Below are 24,749 nucleotides of genomic sequence, written 5' to 3' on the forward strand. Positions count from 1 at the left end.
CTTATATGGAGGAGAGCTGTAAAATTCTAAAATAAAGATTTCTCAAATACACTGAAGTATTTGATGTCTGCATGATGTCTAGAGGAGTCTAACTTATTCTCAGGTGGGATGGGGAAGTTATGGGTTTCATTCCATTTCTGCAGAGATTTGTGCTCAGATTTGTGTAGGATTCACTCCCTTAATGTCCATTAAATTGTCTTCTAGATATTTCCTCTGATGCATTTGGAAAACAGGAGTTTGGCCAAGGACTAGGATCAACCTGGTCCCAGACTTAGTATTCTTGTTCAAATGCTGATTTTCACATGGAGCTAATTAATGGTGCTTAATTTACTGACAAAATAAGAACAACAATGATAAACTATTTGTGTGAAATAATTTGTGTCACTACTGTACAGTTGTACAGTTCTAACCTCCTTTTGGATTTGACAATAAGCAAAATTATTAATCACGAGGCAAGATTTGCCTGGGTTCTGCCTCCAATTTAATACAGCAAAATGGCAGCATTTGTCCATATGGAACTAAAGAGAAGCCAATACTTAAAACATCATTAACACTTTTTACTCTTTCTGCACTATATTTGCTTCTAATCCAAAATACATAATTTCTCCATTCCTACATCATGGCAAAAGCCTAATTGGGCAGAGAAGAGAAATGCACTAAAAAGTGTTGCCAAGTACCAGCCTACCCAAAGGTTCTGTGTGTTTCTCCTAATCTTTACCTTGCTGTAATGCATCTGCAGTTTCTCCCTGTATTCACAGCCTGTGATTCTTTGAAGCTGCTCTGAAATGGCACCTCAGTGTCTCAAACACAAGTGCATTTGAAAAAAAGTAATAACCCAATGTGCATTTTAAATATCTCCAGGTAATTTGTAGGAATTTGTAAAAATGGCAACCACATGATTAGTCCAAACATCTAATCAAATACATCCTTTGCAGTGAAGTCATGAGTAAGACAAACAGCACGGTCAGCCTGAAAGAACAGGCTTCATGCAAACCAGATAAAGTCTTGGCTCACACGACCCAAGTTCCACGCAGTGCCATTTGCCTGTCTGCAGATCTCACTGAATCATTCCTTGCACTGGCTTCAGTATCGATTTTCTTAGAGCTGTGGTTCTGTACTCTTATGCATCCAATTCAAATTCATCCTGAAACTGTGATACATGTCCAACCTAAAACATATCCACAGTCACATCTCAGAAGGATGGTCCCCTCCCCTCCCTTTTCACACTGCTGGGAGTGTGGGTGCTGCAAGCCCTTGATAGTCAACTAGCTTGGCTGGCCAGCACAGAGGAAGCAGGATAATCTTTGCACCTCCTGCCCCCTTCTAGCTTCTGTAAGCAACATCACTAAACCAATGCTTTACTTATAAAAAAAATCTTTAAACTACATTTAGCTGTGGCAAGGAAAGGTTATTTCTTCCTACTGGTCTGAATAAACTAATGCTAGTCACAACCTAGCCATGAAAGAACAAATTACAGTAACAGATGTCCATATATCACTAAGGTGACTTCCCTCCCTATTTTTATTTTTTATCAAAAATGGTGAGTCTGAAAAGTCAAAACAAAATTAAGAAAAAAACCCCCAAAAACAACCAAAAACCCTGCAGCATCTGTCTCAGCAGAGTTCAAGCTGGCTGACAGTTCCTTACACTGAGAAGCTGAGAATGATGCTATAATTAAAATTTCATGAACAAGACAAAAATCTATTTTACTTGGGAGAACTGTTATGAAAGTATATAGAGAAAAACTGAATATGGTAATTTTAGTTTATCCCTGGCCCTGAATTTAATGATTAAACTTAAGAATCCTGAACAAAATAATTGTTAGGAACACCTCATAACTAAATTAATTATGAGTGTCATCTCTGTTAGGCACGGAAGCAGGTATTAACCATTCCAAGCGAATACGTGGCAATTGGCACAACACCACTCTGGGTTCTCATTTGTTTGGTGACTGAGGATTAATTTTTCTTGTCCTTATCACAAAATTTAAACTTGACCCAATTAATTTTCAGTCTAAAAAGGAATAAGCAGGAAAAAAAGAGTAATCATTCTCAAGACAAAGGAAAAAAGTAATGGCACAGTCAGAGGCATCTTACTGGCACCTATTTTACTTTTCTTTTTTTTTTTTGTATAACATGCATTGCTTTTACTGAATTTCAGTGAACTCCATGGGAGACAACACCATCCGTCTTATTTCATCTTTTAACAAGGACTTGATGAGGTGACACAGGACTGATTCTTAAAAACACATTACCTGTTATGTGAGGCATTGTGTGACAGGGAGAACTATCTCCGTGACAGGCACCTGACAGCAGATTTGTTGATTTCATGGTCACTTCATTTAAAGTAACAACAGGGTGAAATATGCCATCTGATAATCTGTTTGAATGTTGACTGTGAAAAGCACTTAACATTTCTGCCAGCTACTACTACTACTACAGAATCTGTTCTTCAATATGTGCAGTTTTACCACCCTCTTTAATAATTATAAATCAGAAACACTTATCCTAGATTAAAGGAGGGGGAAGGGGGAAGGGGAAAAAAGAACTTTAAAGAAGTCACCTAGGAAGTCTGACATTGCAGTCTGAAAATAAGAAGATTCAAAATTTAGGGCATGTCACACGGTGAGACTATTGTCTGCAAGACAACTGCCTTTTTGCAGACAACTGCTGCACCTGCACTGCATAGGTGATTTTTGAAGAGATATGTAGCCTTCCTCAGTCAGTTTTCTTCCATGTGAATGTTTAATCCAGATACTTAACATCAAACATCTTCTGCTTAATTTTCACTAACAAGTAATGCTAGTATAATGTTAAAAAAGGAATTACTTGTTTCAGAAAGGGATTACACTGAATTTTGATACTATTACTCAGGATGAAATTTTAGTTTTGAAGATGGTATAACACACAAACCTATGTATCAGCATGACAGGAATTTAAAAAAAATAAACCTTCTCTAATTATTTAGATGCAGAGTTTGTAACACAATAAACCACAATAACACAAAAACTATCATCATCCACTGTCTAGTGAGTGAATTTTTGAAGCCCTTGTTTGCTTTCAAACAAGTTTGGGATAGGCAAAGATACCTCTAGATTAATCTGACAGCACTGGAAGTTATGTCAAAATCTGTCCTTAAACAGAGACATTGTCATATAAAAATGCATGGCATGCATAAACTATAAACTCTTAATTCAAGTAGGGCTAAATGAGACAAATTCTAACAAATCAGCACTGTACCCCTATCGTAATTAACATGTACTCACACATTGAACTATCTTGTTGATTTATGCTAACCTCCATGAAACCTGATGAAGAAATACCTTGAATTGATGTGATTTAAGCATTTAAAACCACATTAAATATGAACCAGAAGCAGGCTGGTTAAAATTTACACTTTCTCTGAAAGATTTTTGACACATTCAGTGCTTGTGAAAGCTGAGGGGATGACGGCCCTAGTCAAATACAGTTGAGTGAGCAGACTGCAAGCATCCCACATTCCACCTCCAGTGCAGTTCAACCGTGACGTGGAGGGACCTGCCTTCTCTTTTACTTCCCTCCCCACACTCACTTTTATTTACTGTCTTGTAAATATTTTATTAACTAATTCCTGTTGTGGCTAAGTGGGGGGCTCTTTAAGTACTTTTAATATTTTCTACACAGTTTAACTTAAATTCACCTTGTCTTTCTATTTAGAAATAAAAATTATGACAAGTTGACAGGCAGTCGAAGACTATAGAAAGCATCTTATTCCTGATGTATGAAGATATTATCAGAATCATCTTATATGAATTTGTTTATCTTTAAATCCTCTACTCAGGAAATAACCTGAGGGGTTCAGGTTTCCATCTCCTGGGATCACAGCAGTGGCAGCAGAAGCATGCATTTGAAAACTTCAGTGTGGATTATGAATGTTGTTTTTATAATCAGAATATTCTGCATGTTCTTTTATGGAACTGTCAACTCCAATGTTTCCTGATAAACTTCAGCTACTTTAGAAACAATAACCTATAGTTATTTTGTTAAAATAGCTACTGTCAACTTGAAATCCAGTAAATTAAAAACAAAACAAAAACAAACAAAAAAGCACTATCAGGTGCTAAATCAACCCTTGAGACCCACTTGTAAATTTCTGTGGTTCTGTAACCATATGCTTTTATTTTAAGAATGGCTTCTCTCCTTCCTGTTTCTGTGCAAAAGCCTCAAAGAAACAAACAAAAAACAAAGCATAGTGAGAGCTATCTGGGCAGAAATGGCTTTCAAAATGCCTAGGAGAAGAGTAAAGAAACCAAGAAGAACACATCGAAGGGGAAAACGGCTTATTTATTAATCTATTTCACTTAGAGTGCTCTCTGGAATTACATAAAACTTTACTGAAAGAAAATCCCAACATTTATAGGAAAAAATCCTGTTCAGACATCTACTGTGCCCCTTTAAACAGACATCGACTTTGAAGCCCAGAATAAACAGCCGTGTGGCACAGCTCCTGGGGTACTTTATGGCTGCTCTGAGTTGCATCATGTACTGTTCTGGGCACGAAGCCAGCACCACTGGCCAGGCGAGGTCACTCACATGCACAGGGATCTTCTGGTGGCACCGATCCAGCCTCCGCTGTGCCTGCCACACTGCCCCCCATTCCTCAGCTTCCTTGGAGGAAACCCTGACAGGTTTACTCCAAACTGCCCCAAATCTTCACTTGATGCAACACTGGGCAATTTCAGGAGCCATAGCAGCACCACCATGCACATACATTTCCCACCCCCAGAACTGTGCTGTTACTCAGCTGTTGAGGAAAGTCTAGACTACATTAACTTGACTGACCAAATTGGAATTGCAGTCTTTGTCAAACTCAGTGGGAAAATATGCAAACTATGTTTACAGCCTTGTTAAGCATAAAGCCATTAAAAGTCATATACCCAGTAGGTTTCACAATGACAAGGAAAACCAGCTGCCTTTATGAAATACTGCTAGCTGTCCGCATTACCTTCCCTGGTGTTAAACTCTTAGTATGAAGTCTACTTCTATCAGGAGGAACAACATTTGGCTTTATATTACCAAGTTGTAGAATTCATCACTTTCATCTCTCTGCCATCTGCAGGATATTGGAAATGAAATGAAAACAGAACAGGATTTTTAACATGAGGGGAACACCTGATGTATGAAGTTATTCAAGCCCCAGGAATGTGTGGTATTGCACATTCTCACTGTCACAGCCTTTGCTGAAAAGGATTTCCCTGACCTTTTCTCTAACCAGCAAACAAATAAGCCCTATCTCTCAGCAGGAGAGAGCACTGCTCCATTAGATCATTAAGCAGTTCTATTCAGACTATCCCAGTCTCCTGTCCTTGGCCCTGAAGAAAGAGCTGGCATTGGTCCAATCAGTCAGATAGAAGGAAGGCAAATGTGCTTTCGTATGGTACAGCTTGAAATGTCACAGCAGGATGAAAGTCGTGGAACAGACAGCAGTGAGGAAAAGATGTGGTGCTACATGAGGGGTAGTGTTCCAACAAGGAAAGGCTGGTGTTTCAGTCTGCCAAACAACGTAATGACTCATCCAGGCAGAAAAATATTACCACCATGGGAATATTTGGAACGTCTCAGTCTGAGAGTAATTAGGGACTAAACTACACCGGCATGCTTCAGTGATGAAATGAGAAAATAAGCAATACCTCTGTCAAGTTCTGATTGGCGAGTATTAAATGAATATGGGTTTCTATCAAATCTGACCACAAACTAGTAACTTGCAGCAGATTGTCAGAACGGAGCAATATTTCTACTTTCTCATAAAATACGATGGCACAAAAAAAACCTGGTGAAGTGAAAAATGTTACAGTTGGCAGTAAGAGTTTTAAGGAAAATCATTACCATGATTATATAATTTAATCCTTGTAACAGGCATTTGCACATAGCGTTTTCAACCTCTAATTACTCTGTCTGCAATGGAATAAAAAAGGGTAAGAAGAGGATGGGCAAAAGCAGCAAATGCTGACAGTTTAATTTTATTAATAACTACTGTATACAAATCACAAACTGAAAAGCACAAATGTTTAATGGATATAGGTAATGGAATTATTGTACTACTTATCGGTTGTAAAAATGTAAATACTTTGGCAAGAAGGACAAATGTTAATTTTTATTCTTTTGAATTTCTAACTTGTGCAAAATTTGTATTCATTAAGCAATGCAAAAGGCCTTTTTTTTCTTTATAATTGTAAAGTGACATTATAATTAAATTGTATAACCTCAGCAGCATCTGCAATTTAAAGGATCACTTACAAGCTGGCTGGACAAAGTGCACCACATTAAGCCACAAACTGAGTTACACATCAATAACCCTTCATTCCAGTGGCTGGGTCAGAACCTCAGCAACATGAAGAAAAAAAAAAAAATATTCAGAGTAAAAAGGTTTAGAAGGTCAGAAGCAAAACCGCTTACAAGATCAAAATTCCCAGGATTCTTTTAGACTGCATACACAGAAACCTCCTGTGACACCTGTTTGACTTCTTTTGGCTGCATGGACACTTGTAGTTCAGCTGAACTAAATGCAGCTCCCAAATTAAAAGGAAGGGCAAACACAAATTACCTCTCTGCACAATATGAACAACCCCCATTAGACTGGCTTAATAAACTCTAATAGATGTATAGCTTAATACAATATTCAGCTATTGACATAAACATAAATATAAATTTCAAAGAAAATAACCTACTTTAGTAAAATTACCTGTGCAATAAAAATTAATGAACTCCAAATGATTCTGCACATCTCCACCAAATTGCATTTTCAGGCTCACATCTTCAGGACATGCTGGGTGGTTTGATGCATTCCCACAATTCATCTTCCTGCTAAGCCAATTTTAATTTAAATGCAATTAAAGGCTCAAAATGAACATTATGTATTAGATAAAGCCTTGAATCTGCAGACTATCATAAATATGATTTTCAGAAAAATTAATTACAAGCCATTAGGGTACAAGTCATCTTACTGCAAATGTTGAGTTAAACTGCAGAATCAGTTTGTTCCTTTCATTAAATGTTAAATACTGATTTTAAGCTTTGCTCCAAGTTAATAGCAGAAGGTCAGCATCAAAGAAAAAAATGTTTCTGAAATAATCCTCGGAGATACTGGAGACTTATCAATCCACATTAATTGAAAAAAGTGTATTCTCTCTAAATGCTTAGAGACAATGAGCTTCTGATCTACTTCTGGTCAACTTAAAATAACAATAAAACTCTTCACATTCTTCTTGTGCTCTGAATATAACAGATTTCTGCAGAAGTTACAGCTGGTATACAAGTGCTTCAAACAAAAAATCCATGTATGGTGCATGGTTTTGCCTAACCAGTAATCCCATAAACCACACTGGAGATTTTTCTGCACAAGACACACTACAGACCTGATACCAAGAAAGTCAGCTAAGAGCCTCTTTGTGTCATCATTTGCTCTGAGGTGGAGCCTGAGGATTCACTACAACCCCAGCATTCAAACAGTAGCTGTAGATAATGGTAGGACTTTGGACTTTGGGATATATTGGAATTACAAAGGCATCTTTTTAGATGTTCCTGAAGAAGACTCACAAATGTTCCTGTAACTCCTAGCAACCATGATGCTGGATTTATGCATTGTAACATTTTCTATGCACTTACAGAAAAACTTCTACGTACCTATACACCTATAGCTATATAGAACATGTAAGGGTTTCAAAAACAGAGGAGAAGGAAATTGTATATTCCATATCATATAATTCAAAAAATGCATTTAGCACTGTAGAGACAAAGATAAAAGCATATCCCTCAGAATTAAGAGCATTTTCCCAAATGCACAACTTCTGAATCTCACTGCTAGCTGTGTTTTAAATACCATCCTATAGCTACTAAGTTCTTCTTGCCAATAGTAACCACAATAGATTCAAAGGAAAACTGTGCTTAATTCCCATCTCCCAAACTGACATATTTTATACACAATATGTCAAAACTCTGCATTTTTCATTAACTTCTGTTCTATCATTAAACAGAAAAGCAACGACACGGTTGGAAAAATTCAGCCATTAATCTCATAATAATTGCTTATAAATGTTCATGCTACACTGACAAGCTGAATGCATCTCATGTAGTTGAGGGTGTCAAGGTAACTTTAAAAAATAAATCTTTATTAAATCACAGCTTTCTTTTCTGACATTATTAAATTTAGGCACGAACACTGAAACTCACACCTTCATCATCTGCACACTTGATTCAACTTAATTTTATCTGCTTGAATATCAAATGTTTCAATATCCACCTCTATATCCAGGCCCTCCTCCAGCTGTTAACTACTCCAGCCCTCCAGGGGACTGCATGTGTTTGCTTCAATCCATTTATTGTCTTTTGCTTGTCTACATCTATCCCTAGACACTAATGTACTCACTTCTGGATATTAGTAGATAACCTCTGTGCAGTGGGAGTTTAATGAAATATCTGGCCATCAAGCTGGATGAATGTTATTTTGGCAATTGAACTTCATAATTTAAGAGCATTCGTATGACATTCTCTAATTTCAAGGAAAGTGGAAAGCTGTTATATTCTGCAGGTATTATTAAGATGCTTCACATACTTATGGAATGTTAAACAATTATGCTTTGGCAGACAGCAAAACTTCTACGAAATCAAATTTATTATATGCTTTGACAGTTTCAAAAATCAGAGCAATGATTAAGGCTAATGAACACAGAAGACAACTGTTTCTCTAGTGAGCTTGTTGCACAGTTCTACTTTTCACTGGCAAAGTTCTACAGCTGATGAGGTGTGACACAGTTACAGATACACAACATGATCCTTTTCATGATGTGGGGCTCTGAAAACAAAACACAGAAACAGAGAGACACTTTAAAATTACACTAGAAGTGGAAAGAGCATAAAAGCTCTTCACCCAAGCCATTGTGCTGTGCACTGTTCTATAGGGCAAAGAAAGAAGCCACAAACTTCATTCATGAAGATAAAGTTGACATGAACCTAGCACCTCAGTCCTTCCAAAAATGGGGAAATCCTCAGAATATTATTTCTGTTGAGATACACTGCAATTTTCATACTTTAATGTACACTATCCTGAATCCGTAACTAGTGTTTAGAGTTTTATTTCTGAGTCTTTATCACACATAACTTCAAAAACAAGAGATTCAGAAGGCTGATCATAGTCCAGTACCATCATTGGGGATTTTAGATTGACTTCAGCATACTGGGCATCAACTTGTTAGCAAAGCCAGCCTGAGAGCAATTAATCTGAACATACTATCGAAAACATGGAACAAATCCACACCATGCACTCCTCTTTGCCCTTTCTGGTCTCTTCCTGCAAGTTAGCAAAGACCAAGTTAAAAATGCATGTGTCGAAAACTGAAATAAAACATTTCGCTTGCCTCAGCAGGACAGGCAGTTTTAGTTGGGATGCCCAAGCTAAAAGGAAGGGCAAACACAAATTACCTTTGTGCACAACACAAACTACCCCCACCAGGCCAGGTTAACAAACAATAATGGCATTCTCTTTGGGACAGGATAGTCCTTTTCACCACAAGGGCTGTAACTCAAAGTCTAGAAGCATGGCATCTATCACTGATGATAAAATACCCCATAAGGCAAGTCCAAGGGGAAAAGCAAGAGGAGATTACTGCATTCACCAGTGAGATCCATCTAATGCTGCAAGATGAATGTTTAGCAATGCTATGGAGGAAGTAAGAGAACATTCCAGAAGTAGTACAGTGAATAAAATAGAGATACAGTGAGCTGTTTTCCAGATTTTCAAACACAACCTGCTTTTACTCTCTCGAGTTTACTGCTGTTTGCCATTAGATTTTTCATTCCCAAATAACTCTGCAACTAAACAGGTGTAAAAAGTCAAACTCTGCCAAGCTTGGCTGCCCAGGAAGCTGTTGAAACCATGAGGTTCCCATGCAGAACACGGTCTTTGTGACAGCATGAGCTCACTCTGAATAGCTGTTTGTTCAGCGATGTGCATGTTAATGAACACATTGTTCATTGTTATCATAGAATGTTATTCAGGGTTTCACACAAACATTAATAAAGGTATTTTCTACATTTTTTTCATTGCAAATTTAAAAGACTTTTATATTTGCATCATTCTGGTCACTGCTTCTTACCAGCTCTTAAGAAAGTTGTCCTAAGCCATTTTTCTAGCCATTCCGATGTCCCATTTTCATTTTCTGTTTTCAGTAAATTAATCAATTCCTACTTCCATTGTACTCTGAATGCAAAACTCAACGCTGTTTATGCCCAGGCTCCTGTACAATTCCAGCCCCATGCTGCAGTCTAATCTGCCTTCAGATCTATTCTATTTTTCAGCAGTACTCTTAGAAATAAAAATTATCTTTCTTCCCCCAACTTTAATCATCCATACCTTTGAAAGGCTGAGAAACATCATGATATATATTTCTGATGAACGTTAACAGTGTGTTTCCCAAAAAAGCTTAAGAGATTTTTGTTTATTCATAAATATTACAGGTACACACACTCAAAATCAGTTTAGCTTCTGTAAAGATGAAGATATTCTTGAAAAACACCCTTTGTCTCATGAAATTTTGTAGTCTTGAGATTACACATGTCACTGTAGTTTCCTAATTCTGATACTACAAGAAAAGGAACTCCCCTCCAAATCACCAGAATAATAGTATTTTACCCTTTGCCTAAGATTTGAACAAAATATACAGACACTGAATGTTTAAACAAAGGAATTTCAGAGGCAGTTCACCCAGAGCAGTGATTGGATTTGAAATAGTTGTTGTTTTACTGAATATTGAGGACTAGAGCTAGTTGCAATAGATTCCTCAAGTTCCTCACAGTACAAGAGTGTAAATTTCAGGCTCGCTGAAATACCACAGTTTTTGACAATGCTAAAAGATGAGCAATATTGCTTTTTATGTTTAGGTATACTGATGCACATGAGTTTATGTGGGGTTTTGTTCGGCTGATTTGTTTTAATCTTCTGTATAAACATTTGTTTCTTGTCTTTTGTGAACATCTATATGAGACCATTCCAGTAGGTTCATAAAACTAAATTTTAAAAAGTAAGTATATGAAGGTGTTTAAAGTAAACATAAAAAGTCTCAAAATATAAAATGTAGGAGCAAGGAGTAGGTCCTGTTAACTATTTTATAGGTCTAAGTTGGGGTCCACAAAAGCACCCAGTGCTTAGCTCATGCATCTGCCTAAAGAACTTTAAAACTAAGACTTTTCTGAACACCTTCCTGAAACTACTCAGCTGTGTCAGGGCTCTTTTGAGATGTTTCACAGGATCATTTTCCTTTCAGCAGGGGACTGTATCATTCCCATACACATATGTATGTTGGCTTACTCAGAAAAGAGCTTAAAACCAGTATTTCATAACGGGACATATTGAACTAACAAACAGAAAATGATAAAGCAATCATCTGCTGACCTCTGTTTTGCTGCTAGGATTTCAGATGACTTCTGCTTCACAAACAAGTCAAATAATTGGACTGACTTTTACTTGATTAAAATCCATAATATTTTAATACCAGAAAGGACCCATTTTCTACTTAAAATAAAAGTTCTTCATGGTTTTAAAATGTATGCATTTTGCTTGTCTATTAATACTACATAAAGTTTGATGTAGTGGAGTTAGCCTATTTCCTTTCTGGAACAGTGCAACTCAGCAAGTTTTCTGTACTGTGAAGAGAAAAAGAATTCCCTTTGGGGGCAAATAATACACTAGTTCAGACCACCGTTTCCCTTCCCAAAGCTGTAGATATCTCATGGACTGTTCAGAGGACTACTACGGAAATATATGAAGAGATAGTCTCCAGCAGAGATTATCACTCAAGAGAGAAAATTCTATATTGGAACAGGAAATACAAAGCATTGCTGATGTTAATGACAGCTATGAAGAATAGTATTTAGGAAATAAAATACTAGAAAAAAACATTTACAAAATCACATAATTTCTAGTACTACACATCAAAGATGCCCTCACTTAACAGTGGTTAACACAAGCCCAGTGATTGATTCAGCTGCGATGGTTTAACACCAGCCAGAAGTCAAACTCCAAATAAGCCACTCTACTTTCTCTGCCCCTTACCTTCCCCCCACAGAGCCACGGCCCCAGTGATGCCTGGGAGGTATAGAATAGCAAACTGGCCATGTGCACATGGTGCTCAGCTTCAACCCCTCTCTGCAACCAGGACATCAGCCTTTCCCTCAGAGACTGGTTTCCCCTTAGGGCCACCACTGGCACTAGGATTGCCATTAAAATCTTGGGATGAGAATTCAAGTGAAATGAAGAGTGTTAAAGTTACACACATGCATTAGAGCAAAAGAGATGTGAATCAGGATGGTTGCAGGTGACAACTGTAAATAGTGAATAGACATTGTCCATTTCTTTATGGAATCACAGCAATCATTCAGGTTGGATGAGACTATGGAAGTCAAGTAGTCCAATCTGCTCCAAGCAGGGTTAGCATTAAATTCAGAGCAAGTCTACTAGAAGCAAAATTGTCATTAAACACTACAAAACACTCAACAGCAGTAGCTTGACACAGTACCTTGAAGTAAGCAAGTATACAAAGCTTTTTAAATTATAGAAAAATTGCCTAAATTCTTCTTAAATTACCCTTTATATGTCCAGATAGTTAAAGGTTTTGTGTACTCCAGGCAATTTAAGGGTTGAATAGGAGAGTAAAAAAGAGTTGTTCTGTCATTTCCAAACTTACCTTTTCAGCACTCACAGTAAGTTTCTCCTACAAGTCTTTTATCTCTTACTTCCTAGTCTTTAGGTTTAACTTCTCTCTCTGTGATTGGTTAACCTGTCCACCTCGGCACTTACATGACCCTGTGGTAATAGTAGCAAAATACCTCAACTACAGATGAATTTATTCTCATAATTTTATTGAGAGATACTGAAATATTATTATCCACATTTACTGACAGAGACCAAGACAAGGGCAGATTAACAGATTTGTCCAAGGTCATTCAAGAACTAGGAACTAAGTTATATCTCTTCAATTCCAGCCTAATGCTTACACCCTTGAGCTACTACTCTTCTTTCTGAAACAAATCTGTTGTCTTTTTTTTTTCCTATATATTTGTCTCAATGGCATGTTTATCTTTCCTTCAGTTTTACAACTGTAATACGCCCTTTTCATAGCTTCATCACATCTTTCCTTCCCCTTTTGAACAAGGTCATCCTTTCCTGTCTTTGTCAATGTTTCAGCTACTGAGAACCCACTCTCCTTTTCCCTCTTTCTCTAACATAATTTTCCTTGTGTATAAGGTTCCATTTTGTCCCTATGTCCCATATGCAACACTCTGAATCACTTTCTAGTCAAATATGCCTGGGATATGGTCTCAAAGGCTATATCATATATTATAATGTCATTACAGTAGTTTGTACTTCACAGTAGTGTGTAATCAGCTTCCAAAGTGGTCCACACTGTGGTCAAGTCTGAAAAGCTACCCCTGCCTTAGACCTGTAAACCTGGCCCACATTAGAAATGGACTTACACTTGAGGTCTGCCCTTATAAATCCTGTAAATACAACTGGCTCTAACCACTTGGCTGTGTGAACTCAAGCACACCTGTCAAAAGCTGCACAGGTACAGCCAGGAGAGCCCATACTTTCAGCAGCTTGGCTCTCCAGGTGCCTGGTTTTCTACCTTCTCAGGTGAACTTTGAGCAGATAGATATTTCCTTTATTTTCAGATCCCTGTGTCAAAGACTTTTAGGATAACTCTACCTATGTTAAAGGACTGCTACTCCTACTAGAGTGTCACACACTCTTACACATCTTGGCAACCTTCAGCTGCATCAGTCAGAAAGAAATACCATGTCCTAAAGATCTGGAAGCCTACTGATGGGCTCCAGTTTTTCTGAAACTTGTGCTAGAATAATTTGGTGGAAAATGGTGTGTTAACAGCTCACTTTCACAGCCCTTGCCCCCTCAAGATTTACCAACCTAAGCAATGGAAATTTTGTATCAGTAAAAGTGAAAAATATACCCTGGGAAAACACAAGCAGCTGGCACCACCCATTTCAGATTATTTACTATATTGCACATAGGCACTGTCCTGTTTGTCCACTGCATAACAAAATTCAGCCTCTGGCTAGAAACACAACACTATTGAGAGAACAAAGAAGTGAGTCCTGGTAAAAGCAAATGAGAAAACAAAGCAAATATGATGATAGGCAAAACACTTCAAGGGACCAAAAAGAAAAATATCCCTTTTCACTGAAGCCTGTGATGTTAACTAAAATATTTTATAGTCTTCTGGACCCCTGCCCCATCACTACAAACCTACACATAATAATAATTGTCAAAATAACTAAGTGTTCCACTTCTAGCACTATGACAAATTGTACTTAAGAAACTGTAGCAATGCGGGGGTTTAGGATTCCATGTGCCCTCTTTGTTTCCCCGCTCTGTATACCATTGGTTCATTTTAAAATATGCACTCTGCTGTACCTGAAAACCTACTGGGGTGTTCCCCCTGTCAATTCTCCCCCTCCATCTCCCGGGACTGGCTCCAGGGGAGAAAAATCCCGCCCCTTTTCTTCCCCTTATAAGCCCGTGTCTGCATCAGAGAGAGGTCCTGCATCTCTGAGCTGCTAACACCTGCTACCTGCCCTGTCTCCCTTCCCCCTTTCTCCTTCCCTGCACCCGTTTTCCCCATACCTCAAATAAACCTCCCTAGAAGAACAGAGATGGAGTTCCAGTTCATTTCTTCGCCTTACTACGTTTCCTGTTAGAATTTCTGTGGTTGAAAGACTCATGCCGTGCTGCAGGACCCCGGGGACTGCCCGCCCCAGATCCAGTCGGATTACACGGACCAGAGACCCAGTCCAGGGGGGCAGCCAGCTCCTGCCACCCCCTCAGACCTTGCCACATCAAGAAACATCTGTCCAACCATTCCCACACAATCAGCAGTCTACAGTACTATATTATACTTCCCAAGAAAACCATGATTCCTGTGTTCCTTCTAGGCAGTGATTATCCTCAGCATTACTGAGTTAATATTTTGCTAAAATCAGAAGATCTGTGGTTTTTTTAGCTCATGGTCAGTGGCAATTTGTCATAAACCAGTGGGGCTCTTACAACTGGATCTGCTCAGATTTCCAGGCAAGTGAAGACCATGAAGACTATTGAAGATTCAGATGAAATTCAGAGCCTAAGGAAAATGTTTCTGCCCTTGGACAGCTGGAGTGACTTCTTTCCCCTGCTTTTCACTATACATATAAAATACATTCTCCAGTAGGTTTTCAGTACACATGCAGTGAGCTCAAAATTTTCTAACGGGATTACTATGTAAATAACAGCTAAAACATTTGCAGGAAAAGGCTTTCAAATGAAGATTTTCAAGAGAAGGCCTTAGAAGTATTTCTTGTGTATTACATTGCTATAATGCCTCTTTTTTATTTTGTTATACTTGATCACAACTCTTCAACTGCATTTCATAATAAACCATTACCATTTCCTATTGCACTTTAAAAAAATGCTAGGATGCTACTCCTACTCTCCACTCCACTGACCAATCTGAAAGAGTACTCTGCCACACACAAGCTGTTAAGATATCAATAAAACTGGATGAGACAAGTACTGATTTTGTAGCTGTGCAACTCTTCCTTCGAGTCTCTCTTTAGTTCCTGAAACTCTAACTACACATAATCAAATGAAATCAATGGGATTTGATTTTTAAGTGATACAAATATTGCTTACTGTGAGGCATTCTGCTTAAAACAGAATCAAGTACAGATAGAATAGTACAAGTACTAGAAATATTATTCTTTTATACATAATAAGGGCATCAATCTAGGTTTGTTAAAACAGAAGGAATTATTTAGACTTTTATAATTTAGTTATTTTTATAGTTAAAGTCCAGTGCACATAAAAAGATATAAATTTGCAATGGCTGAAAATCAATATAAGACTTCACACTGGGAAAGCTAAAACCAACACAGTGGATGACTTGGAGGCTAATAAAACAGCAGAGAAAACAGGAAAAAGCAAGCACACTTTGAAAAGATCGAAATATATAGCCTTTAAAAATCTTACAGAGACATCTAGTTTGAAATGTGCAAATACCCTGGTGCCTGTAATGGGCTTACTCACATGTTTCAGGTTAATCAGGTGTGTTCATTTTGGAAGACTTGGATGCAAAAATAAAAGTGATGCGTCATAAAACTTTATTTCTTATTTGGAACTTAATTTGACTAAAACTTCTTTGAAGCCCCCTTCAAAGAGCTGATTCGGCTCTTATTTCAGAATAACAAGTTCCTCTAGAAGATGCTTTCAATATATAAGCCAAAAAAATATAATAGATGATTTCTGATCTACAAAAAAACCAAATAACCCGAAAAAAACCAACAAAGCAACCTCCTTATAACAACTTCCTAGGCTAAAACCTTTTTTGAAAATCTGTCTCAATACTACAAACCTACAACATGGTATTCGGCATGGGCAACAAGAAGCAGAGCACCAACAAATGGATTCAATAGAATGGCTTGAACCTCTACTACTACCATAAATCTTTTAGGTTTTTGGACAGAAATGCTGCATGAATTTGAATAAGAATACTACTTTACTGGCTAACTACTTAGGAGTGGTAGTTTGTATGCTTCCCTTTAATGTTTAATTTCTATAGAATTCTTATATCTTTTTTTGAACTTAGGTTAATAATATAATAGTGGTAATAGTAGTGGCAATAATAGTGATGATAATAATAATATGGTTTCCTCATAATAACTAGTGCCTTGTGTGCCAATGACAGTATTCTTCATCACACTGTTATGAGGCCCATAAAGATGTTTATTACAACCTACCTAAGATATCATGACATCCTGAACACTCATGCAGCTGTCATGATAGTTATTGTTTTTAGAGTGTCATGAGCACATAATCTGGAGTTTTACAGTATCTGTTACCTTAAGACAAAAGCTCATAATAATTAACAAGTGGTAAAGAAAAGCAGAAGCAGATAAGGTATATACCTTATATCTCTATATACCTTGTATCTATATATAATACATGGATTTTTGCACACATCAGTGACAAAGGTTACCATCTGCATGATGGCTTTGTAAAAGTAGGATACACTCTAAGGCTTCAGTCCCAGGTTTGCAAAGAACCAAAACCCACTTAAATAATTGGGTTGTTAAAGCTGCTTAAACATTTTACTACCTCTTCTTCTAGGATATTGTTTCTCAGGCGTCACTTCTTAGACTTTAAAGCACAAATAACATCAGTAGCTAGAGACTGCAGAAAAGCCTGATGAAATCAAAGGAGCTCTTGCCAAATACAGTGAAAGGTCATAACACAATCCAAAGTAGGTTCTTCTCTCCTTATGCCTGCACTGAAGTTCCTCTATGTCCTTTGCCATTGTTTGATGGGGCTTTTTGGGTTTTCTAGAAAAACCTTGATCATACAGAGTATCTAGCAGAGTTTTACTGATCACAGAATATTAAAATCAGATCTTATGTCTTCAATAAAGTCAGCAAGAGCACTTCCATTAAATTTGGTATTGCTTTTACATCTGCTAAAATCCCACTTCATGATGGACAGACACCCATGGAACTACCAGAATTTTCTGTCTTACATTGCTGTGGCTTCCTTTCAAGGCAACTGACACACTTATAGACCTTGTTTAACTCCAATCCACAATGTGAGTATGAAAACACTCAAGAGGATGTGGCTGTGATTATAAAACCCCTCAATGTTTTGATAGAAATCTGAAAATACAGTCCTTATTTTTTCTGCAGTTTAACAGCAGATGCTGAGTATTTTGAGTTGCTAAGATGGATTCTTCATGCTGCAGCTCCAGGCATGTGGTTATAACTTTCTGTTGAACTATGGCTTTCAGTGGTAGGTACTTAAAGTTGGAGGTTTATCCCTTTACACTGGGTGCAGCATCAGATGGCAAGACATCTCACCATCTTACAACATACAAAACCTGCACATGCTCCCATGACTTTTCACATTGTCTTTTAATACGTTCATCGTAGAATATAAAATTATATTAACAAAACTCTATGGAAAACCAAGGGGGGTTAATTTATCCATTACAAGGCATATTAAGAGCAATGGTAATTTAAAACTCTGTAATTATGATGCCTGCTAGACTCTTGATTGAATTCTGTTATATCTATCTATCTATCTATCTATCTATCTAATCTATCTATCTATCATCTATATTTACATCAAAAGTTCCTTTCAGATGAGTTATTGCACAAGCAATACTTCGGGAAAGTCACCCACAAAGTTTAGAAGGCAATAAGTGAAAAAATATACCAGGCAAGTATCCTGTTTGAAAGAAAGGAAAAACATTTCCTTGTTTTAGGAAATGCCTATAAAGGATAAATCAATGCCATTGTCACAAAGGAAACAATAGTTACCCTTATATAACAGTGGTACTTTGCAGCAGCTTTTCTATTTCTAAGGTTTAGCTTTGGCCAAGCTATGCTTTATGCTGATACCTTGTTTCTCTGGAAGGAGGTATCCTTTTTCTTTCTTATAAAAGATAGTTGCTGGTAGTCATTATTGGATGTGGTCATTCTGAAAATATAGACTCATCATAACCAATGAGGTGGTGGTTTCCTCATTTTCAAGCTGTACCTAATCAGTCATTAGCTGCTGAGGTCAGAATATTAGGTTTACAATGTATTGTATTTTTTATCCTCTGTATCTGAGAACTTCAAACCACTTTTAAAGCGTGAAGTATGCTATGGGCTGCTTACACTGAAATTTTAAGTTTTTGATATAACAGAAAGAATGAAAATATTGTAATACTGCTGGTATTTCCCCAAAGTATTCATATATCCCCCATAGAAATATTTTTAGCATTTTAGAGTCCAATTGTAATAATATCTGGGCTTCTTATTTTTTCTTAAGTTACTGGTCATTCTATGCTTTTAATTTCCAGCACTGAGAAGTCAGAACCAATTACAGCTGGAACCTAGTGACTGAGATGGTTTTATATATCTCTGTGCACATACCTTGCTCCCTGTCAATTCAAGGAAATAAATTACTATTCATTTCATTTGCTGAGAGAGATAGGAGGATAATGGTGGAAATCTGATAGTGCAGTATGTGATTCATGTAAGTTTTGGCATACATGTATACCAAAAGAAACCATTGGCAGAAGTTTGGATAGATGCCTTATACGCAAATGAAAGAGCAGGCAATCACAAACAAGATCTAATAAAACTCATGTATCACATCAAATTTTCATGCATTCTTTATATGGTATATTTAACAGGAATAGTACTTTGAAAATGTATTTGCTTCTTAGGGAATTTGAAAACATTTTAAAGGAACTGTATTGTATACACTTCAAATTACAAATTCTCAGCAGAAGTTCAACACATGAACCTCTGAGAAAGTAAAAAAAAGCAGAAAACCACTTAAACTTACCTAAAAGCTACCAGAGTAACTTTAACTTGTAAAAATTGAATCTTTCAAGTCCAATGTTTTAGTTTTCCCTGAGCTCTCCTGCATTCTTGTAGAAAGTGATTTCCTTCTCAGTTTTAACATGATTTCTATCTCTGAAATACAGTGTTTTTATTCTGCCAAATAGCATGCATTTTTGGCCTTCACCTAAGAAATTTCTGGCCTTCACCTAAGTAGCTGGTGAGAAGGATGAATTCATTTTCTGTTAGACAGACCTTAGAATGTCTGAAAAATAGAGTAAATTTTGGATGTCTGTTAGTGAGCAGTATATAAATGTAAGTCACAGGTTCCTGATAATAGCAATTAAGAGTTTTATCACCAACACTCTATATACTATCAAAGCTGAAGTTTGATGTATTGCATTATGGTGTGCTGCAGGTAATACTTGAATGTTCTCAAGAGAAAACTCGATCTGTTAATCTTGATTTACAAAACTATTCCAAGTTTTGATGTTATATTTGATGAATTGCCAACATTTGATGGTTTATCATGATTTAAGGCTGCTGTTACTTACACTGCCTCTTCTTACTGCTGTATGTCTAAGATGTTTATTTTTGGGGGGAAATTTTACAACATGGAATCTGCTTATTTATAAGCATCAAAATTTATTACATATATGCAAGTGTGTATATATATGTATGTTCACATCTGTTAGCCAAGGTCTGTTACTAGATTTGATCACGAAATCACTATATTTTCCCTACTCTTAGTTTTTCCCCAGAAAAAACAGATAAAATATTTTCACCTATCCTTTAACAAACATTCAGTTGTTCTCCACACCATCCAAGTGTGTCCAGGCAGTCATAAGAGTAGGTACAATAAACATTTGAAAATCTCATATGACAACAACAATCCATATCCAAACACGCTGCTACTCTTTCCTCTGGGCCTAGGAAACATATGTATCTATTTAGGTGTTTGTGAGGAGAAAAACACAGCCAGAGAGTTCAGTCTGTGAAGGGACAAGGAGGGACGTCTTTGCTTCTGTTGTATTTTGGAGTTCACTTGAATAACTTCCCATAGTGTTACGTGGTTTTTGCAGTGCTGTGTTGTGTTGTATTGATTCTGCTCTCTGCACTCCTGCATGACTGCAGGATGGCTCCTGCACCTACACACAAGACAGCTGAAGCATGGTGGGACCTCTGCAATCACAGAGGACCAAGAATCTGCAGTAGTTCACAGAGTCAGAGTTACAATTATTACAATCAATTATATAACCATAACAACAACTAATTAATTAAAATATCGATTCTCCCTTAATGAGAGAGATAAGAGTTGAAATTCATTATGGTCATATCACTTACATTAAACATTTTTAGCACGTAATTTCTTGAAACAGATTTAGTTCTGATGAAAAATAGACACCCAATATTTCATGTTGATCTGGTGTCTAAAAACATTCCAATCATGCCTAAGAAATGCGTCATCTTTCTATTCCTTTGTATCTTTTTATTCCACTCAATGACAAAATAATTGAAGTCATTTGTGATTGATGCTCCATTCTTATTACAGTTATTTCTTGGCTGTGAAATTCTTCCTGATCTGCCTTTTCCATCTTCCCTAGAGGTGTGCATGACTTCTCTCTTTCTTTAATTCAAAAACTCCTAACATATGGTTCCCACCAAAGCTTAAAAACTGCATACTTTTGTGACTGTACTGATTGTGACAAAGAGGGAGCAGAATGCCAGATTACTTGCCAGACTACACGTCATTTTATTCAAACATTCACAAGCAACTTTTCAAGAGTTAAAATTGTCATTGTAATTTTTTAAAGTGTAATGTATCTCCCTACTCTCTCTTTCTTTTTGTTTCCCAGTAAAAAACTGCTGAACCAAAGCTTAATGGCATTCAGTCTCCTGGGACCTAACAGGCAGTGACTGGTGAGCACGACATGTGTGATAGAAACAGCAAAGGGTTTTGCCTTCCTCTCTGAAGGGTATCACTTCCTTTTTTAAATAACAGGAAATTAAAACAAAAAAAAGTTTGCTCCGTGGTGGGAATCAGAGTGGGAAGGGAGAGCTCAGATGATACTAATGATTAATGTATTTTCCAGTAGCACTGAGAGGAAAGATAAACTATTTGCTTCTTAATAAAGTTACCACTTCAATTTTGTGTTTTTACCTGGCTTGATCAAATAAACGTAGATCTCTTATGAAGCCTCTGGAAAGGTTTCATACCCATCAAGCAAGTTTTTGAAGAGAAAAAATAGTAAGCTTAGGTGACAGAAAATGCAGTTAAAATAATTGTGATATTTTGAGGATTGGTTAGGTGTAAATCTGTTACACATGTGAAGAACAGCATAAGGTGTTTTACAAAATGTATTTCTGTGTTATCCTTACATAAACTTTACCAAGCAGCTTTCCTGAAGAGCTACAGTTAGCTTTTTTACAGCATATACTTTCTAAGTTTAGTTTTTACATTCTTTCTTAGTCTTCCTATAATATTAATCACTTTCTCTTCTAAAATTTTTCAGGTGTCTCCCAAGCCAAAACAGGAATTAATAAAACCAAGAATGGCGCAGTCATGACTGCCTGATTGGCTCACCATTTGACAGAAAGAATACTGCATTGCCAATACTGCTTTTTAGTGCTAGTAGCTGCTGTGTAGACAATCTCTTCCGCACGAGGGAAACTAACATTCCTTCTTTGCTAATTTGTTAAGGCTCATTACCAGCATGTTATTTAAATGGACCGGCAACATGCCTTGATATGCTGCTCATCTAAACTGTCTCTTTTTTGAAGCTGGGGATAGTAGAACTACTACTTTCTCAATGATACTTTCAGTGGAATCCTGTCCTCTTCTTATTATGCCTTCTCAAGGCGTCACTTGAAGAGATGTGACACAGCTGCAGGAGGTTACATGTGGTGACAAAGTCTTGAAACATGTCTCCAGTATATATGACTAACATTGGTACCAAACCACTAAAAGTGATTTCTACTAGGAGCTTTAGTTCACAAATAAAATCCAACTAATTCAAAATTTCTTTATAAATTATAATCCTGAGAACTGACAACTCACATGGGTAACAACACTGCAGATTTCTAATTTAACAGCCTGAACCTTTTCTGGAATATTGTAATGCATAGAGATCCCAAGGAAATATAAATTGCCCATGGATATTCAGGCTACCACCTGCACCTCCCAGCTTCAACCAACTCACTTCGTAGTGCTATTTTTGCCTTCATGTTTGAAAACCCAAAGCACTTAGACAAATTTCAGTTGCTCTGTGTTCTTGTCTACACTGCTGACACATTTCTGCCTCAGAAAGTTTGAGGCTTGGTGATTGTCACTTCTCATACAGGAACAGATTGGAAGCTGGGGGAGGGATTCCTACTTCTTGTGCTCGTCTTTTCCTACTTTGAATGACTTATACACGACTCTGTACTAGTTAGCATTACCACACCCACGACAACTTAGAATATATACTTTACTTCAAACCATTTTTTGCAGTTGTAAGGAAATATTTTTCTTATTTAATGATACAGAGTATTGCAGTTCACTCTGTTGCAGTTCACTCCCTTACAGAAAGCTTCTTTAAATAAGAACTCCATGGTTTTTCTTTTTTTCTGAATGCTTTGATTTAAACACAGGCCTTTTTGCAACACATTCATGTTTGCACTGAAATGCTCCTCCCACATTTTAAGAGTGATATAATTGGTTTTCCTATATCCGTTCTGAGAGAAGGCAAGTGATTTACAAATAGTTTTCACTTCACTCCACAGTGCATAAATCACTGAACTGACCTGTAGTTCAGAGCTTTGTCTGCTCACCCTTCCTGTGGTTTTGGATCTGGCAAAGGGCTCCTTTCCCCCAGGCAACTTTTTGGGTTTATCAATATGGAAAGTCTTGAGCTGGGTTAACTCTGACATTTTTTTCCAATTTTCTCTTGCTATTTTTAAAGAAGTCACCTCCCAGCACTGTTGTGTGACAGTAGTAAGGACTAACCAAAAAGAGATTCCTCATAACTTTGAGGCAGGCACTTTATTGGAAAAAGCAAACCAGCACTACCCTTTAAGGTATTTTCTCTTCGTGCTAACACACAAACCTTCTTGTGCATCCTCTTTCTACACATTTAAAGCAGTGCTTACTCAACCACTGCTTGGTTTAGGGTGAAGGCAATGAGTCTAGAGCAATCACACACTCCTTCTACTATAGGAAAAATGAAACAGGGAGACCTAAATTTGGCAACAGCTTGGATACTTGTACAACAATTCTCTGATTGATTCATCTTCACATGCATATATTGGGAAGAGAAAATGGTTATTTCTCCTCTGGGCTGGTGGGTTTGTGAGGCACAGGCAAGACTACTGTACACAGCTGCCAAATTGTTAGGTCTACAAAGTCATCTTGAACTGCCACTAGGTATTACAGTTAAAGAATGATGGATTTTTACTTATGAAACTGAAGTGAATTCAGTTTCTAGTCTGCTGCTTTTCTCTTACTACAATGACTGTTTAGTCTCATGCATTCCCATGGATGCTGTACCCAGGCATGATGATTGCTTGCATCTGCCCTTACCCTTTTCTACTTTTCAAATTGGCATCTAATTGTTAATACTGCCTTTCCTAAAGACTATATTCTCACCTTATTTTCCCAGCCTTTCTACATCAAGACCTATGTCTCATTTATAGATCTCAGATTAATTTATCATCCTTTCTCCTTAGCTTTCACACATAAATCCTAAGATTCCTGATAATTAAACATCCATCTCACATAATCTTCCCTTTAAGTTTTGCCTGGTTTACAAACATACATGTCGTCACCTGGCAAAGACCACTTAACCTAGGTAATTCATTACACAATGTTCTGTATTTAAAAAAAAAAATCCACTTCTAGGAGGAGAGAGAGCTCTGTCCAGTGCTTCCAAAGACATTCCTTCCCCAACACATAAAACATCTTATCAACAAGCTATGTCCACGTAGGCTTCTGTAATGCCTGTTTGGCCCAATTAATATTTCAGTTCATGAGAAGCCTCATTCATTTTAAGAGGTCTGCTTGTGCATTTGAATACACTTTAATAGCAGCAAATGCATATATCTTGCTCACGACTTGGTAGCATTCAATTTTTGTATAAGATTTGCCAAAGGCAAAGCTGAAAAGCAAGTTATTTTCAACAGACTTAACCTTGTCTGATAAGAACTTCAATGGTTACCAAAAAACTTGCAAAGGTGTGTAAATCATAATCTCCTAAGAAGACACCAAGTTTTGAAGCCTTACTTTTTCTGCCTACATTTCTGTGATGCATCATGCAAAAAGCCAGACTGTACTTTTCTGTTCCCGAGTGTATAAACTGGAGTAAAACTATATAT

The 24,749-nt window shown here is 37.2% G+C and overlaps 1 protein-coding gene across 8 annotated transcripts in view; it reads right to left on the bottom strand.

The window, feature by feature from the left end:
* The window catches only part of NPAS3 (neuronal PAS domain protein 3), a 603,379-nt gene that overhangs the window by 341,818 nt on the left and 236,812 nt on the right, over positions 1 to 24,749 (bottom strand). The gene's annotated exons all lie outside the window — the stretch shown is intronic.

The sequence above is a fragment of the Lichenostomus cassidix genome, chromosome 5 (assembly GCF_008360975.1).
Source record: "Lichenostomus cassidix isolate B80296 chromosome 5, HeHo_3.0, whole genome shotgun sequence".
NCBI lineage: Eukaryota > Metazoa > Chordata > Aves > Passeriformes > Meliphagidae > Lichenostomus > Lichenostomus cassidix.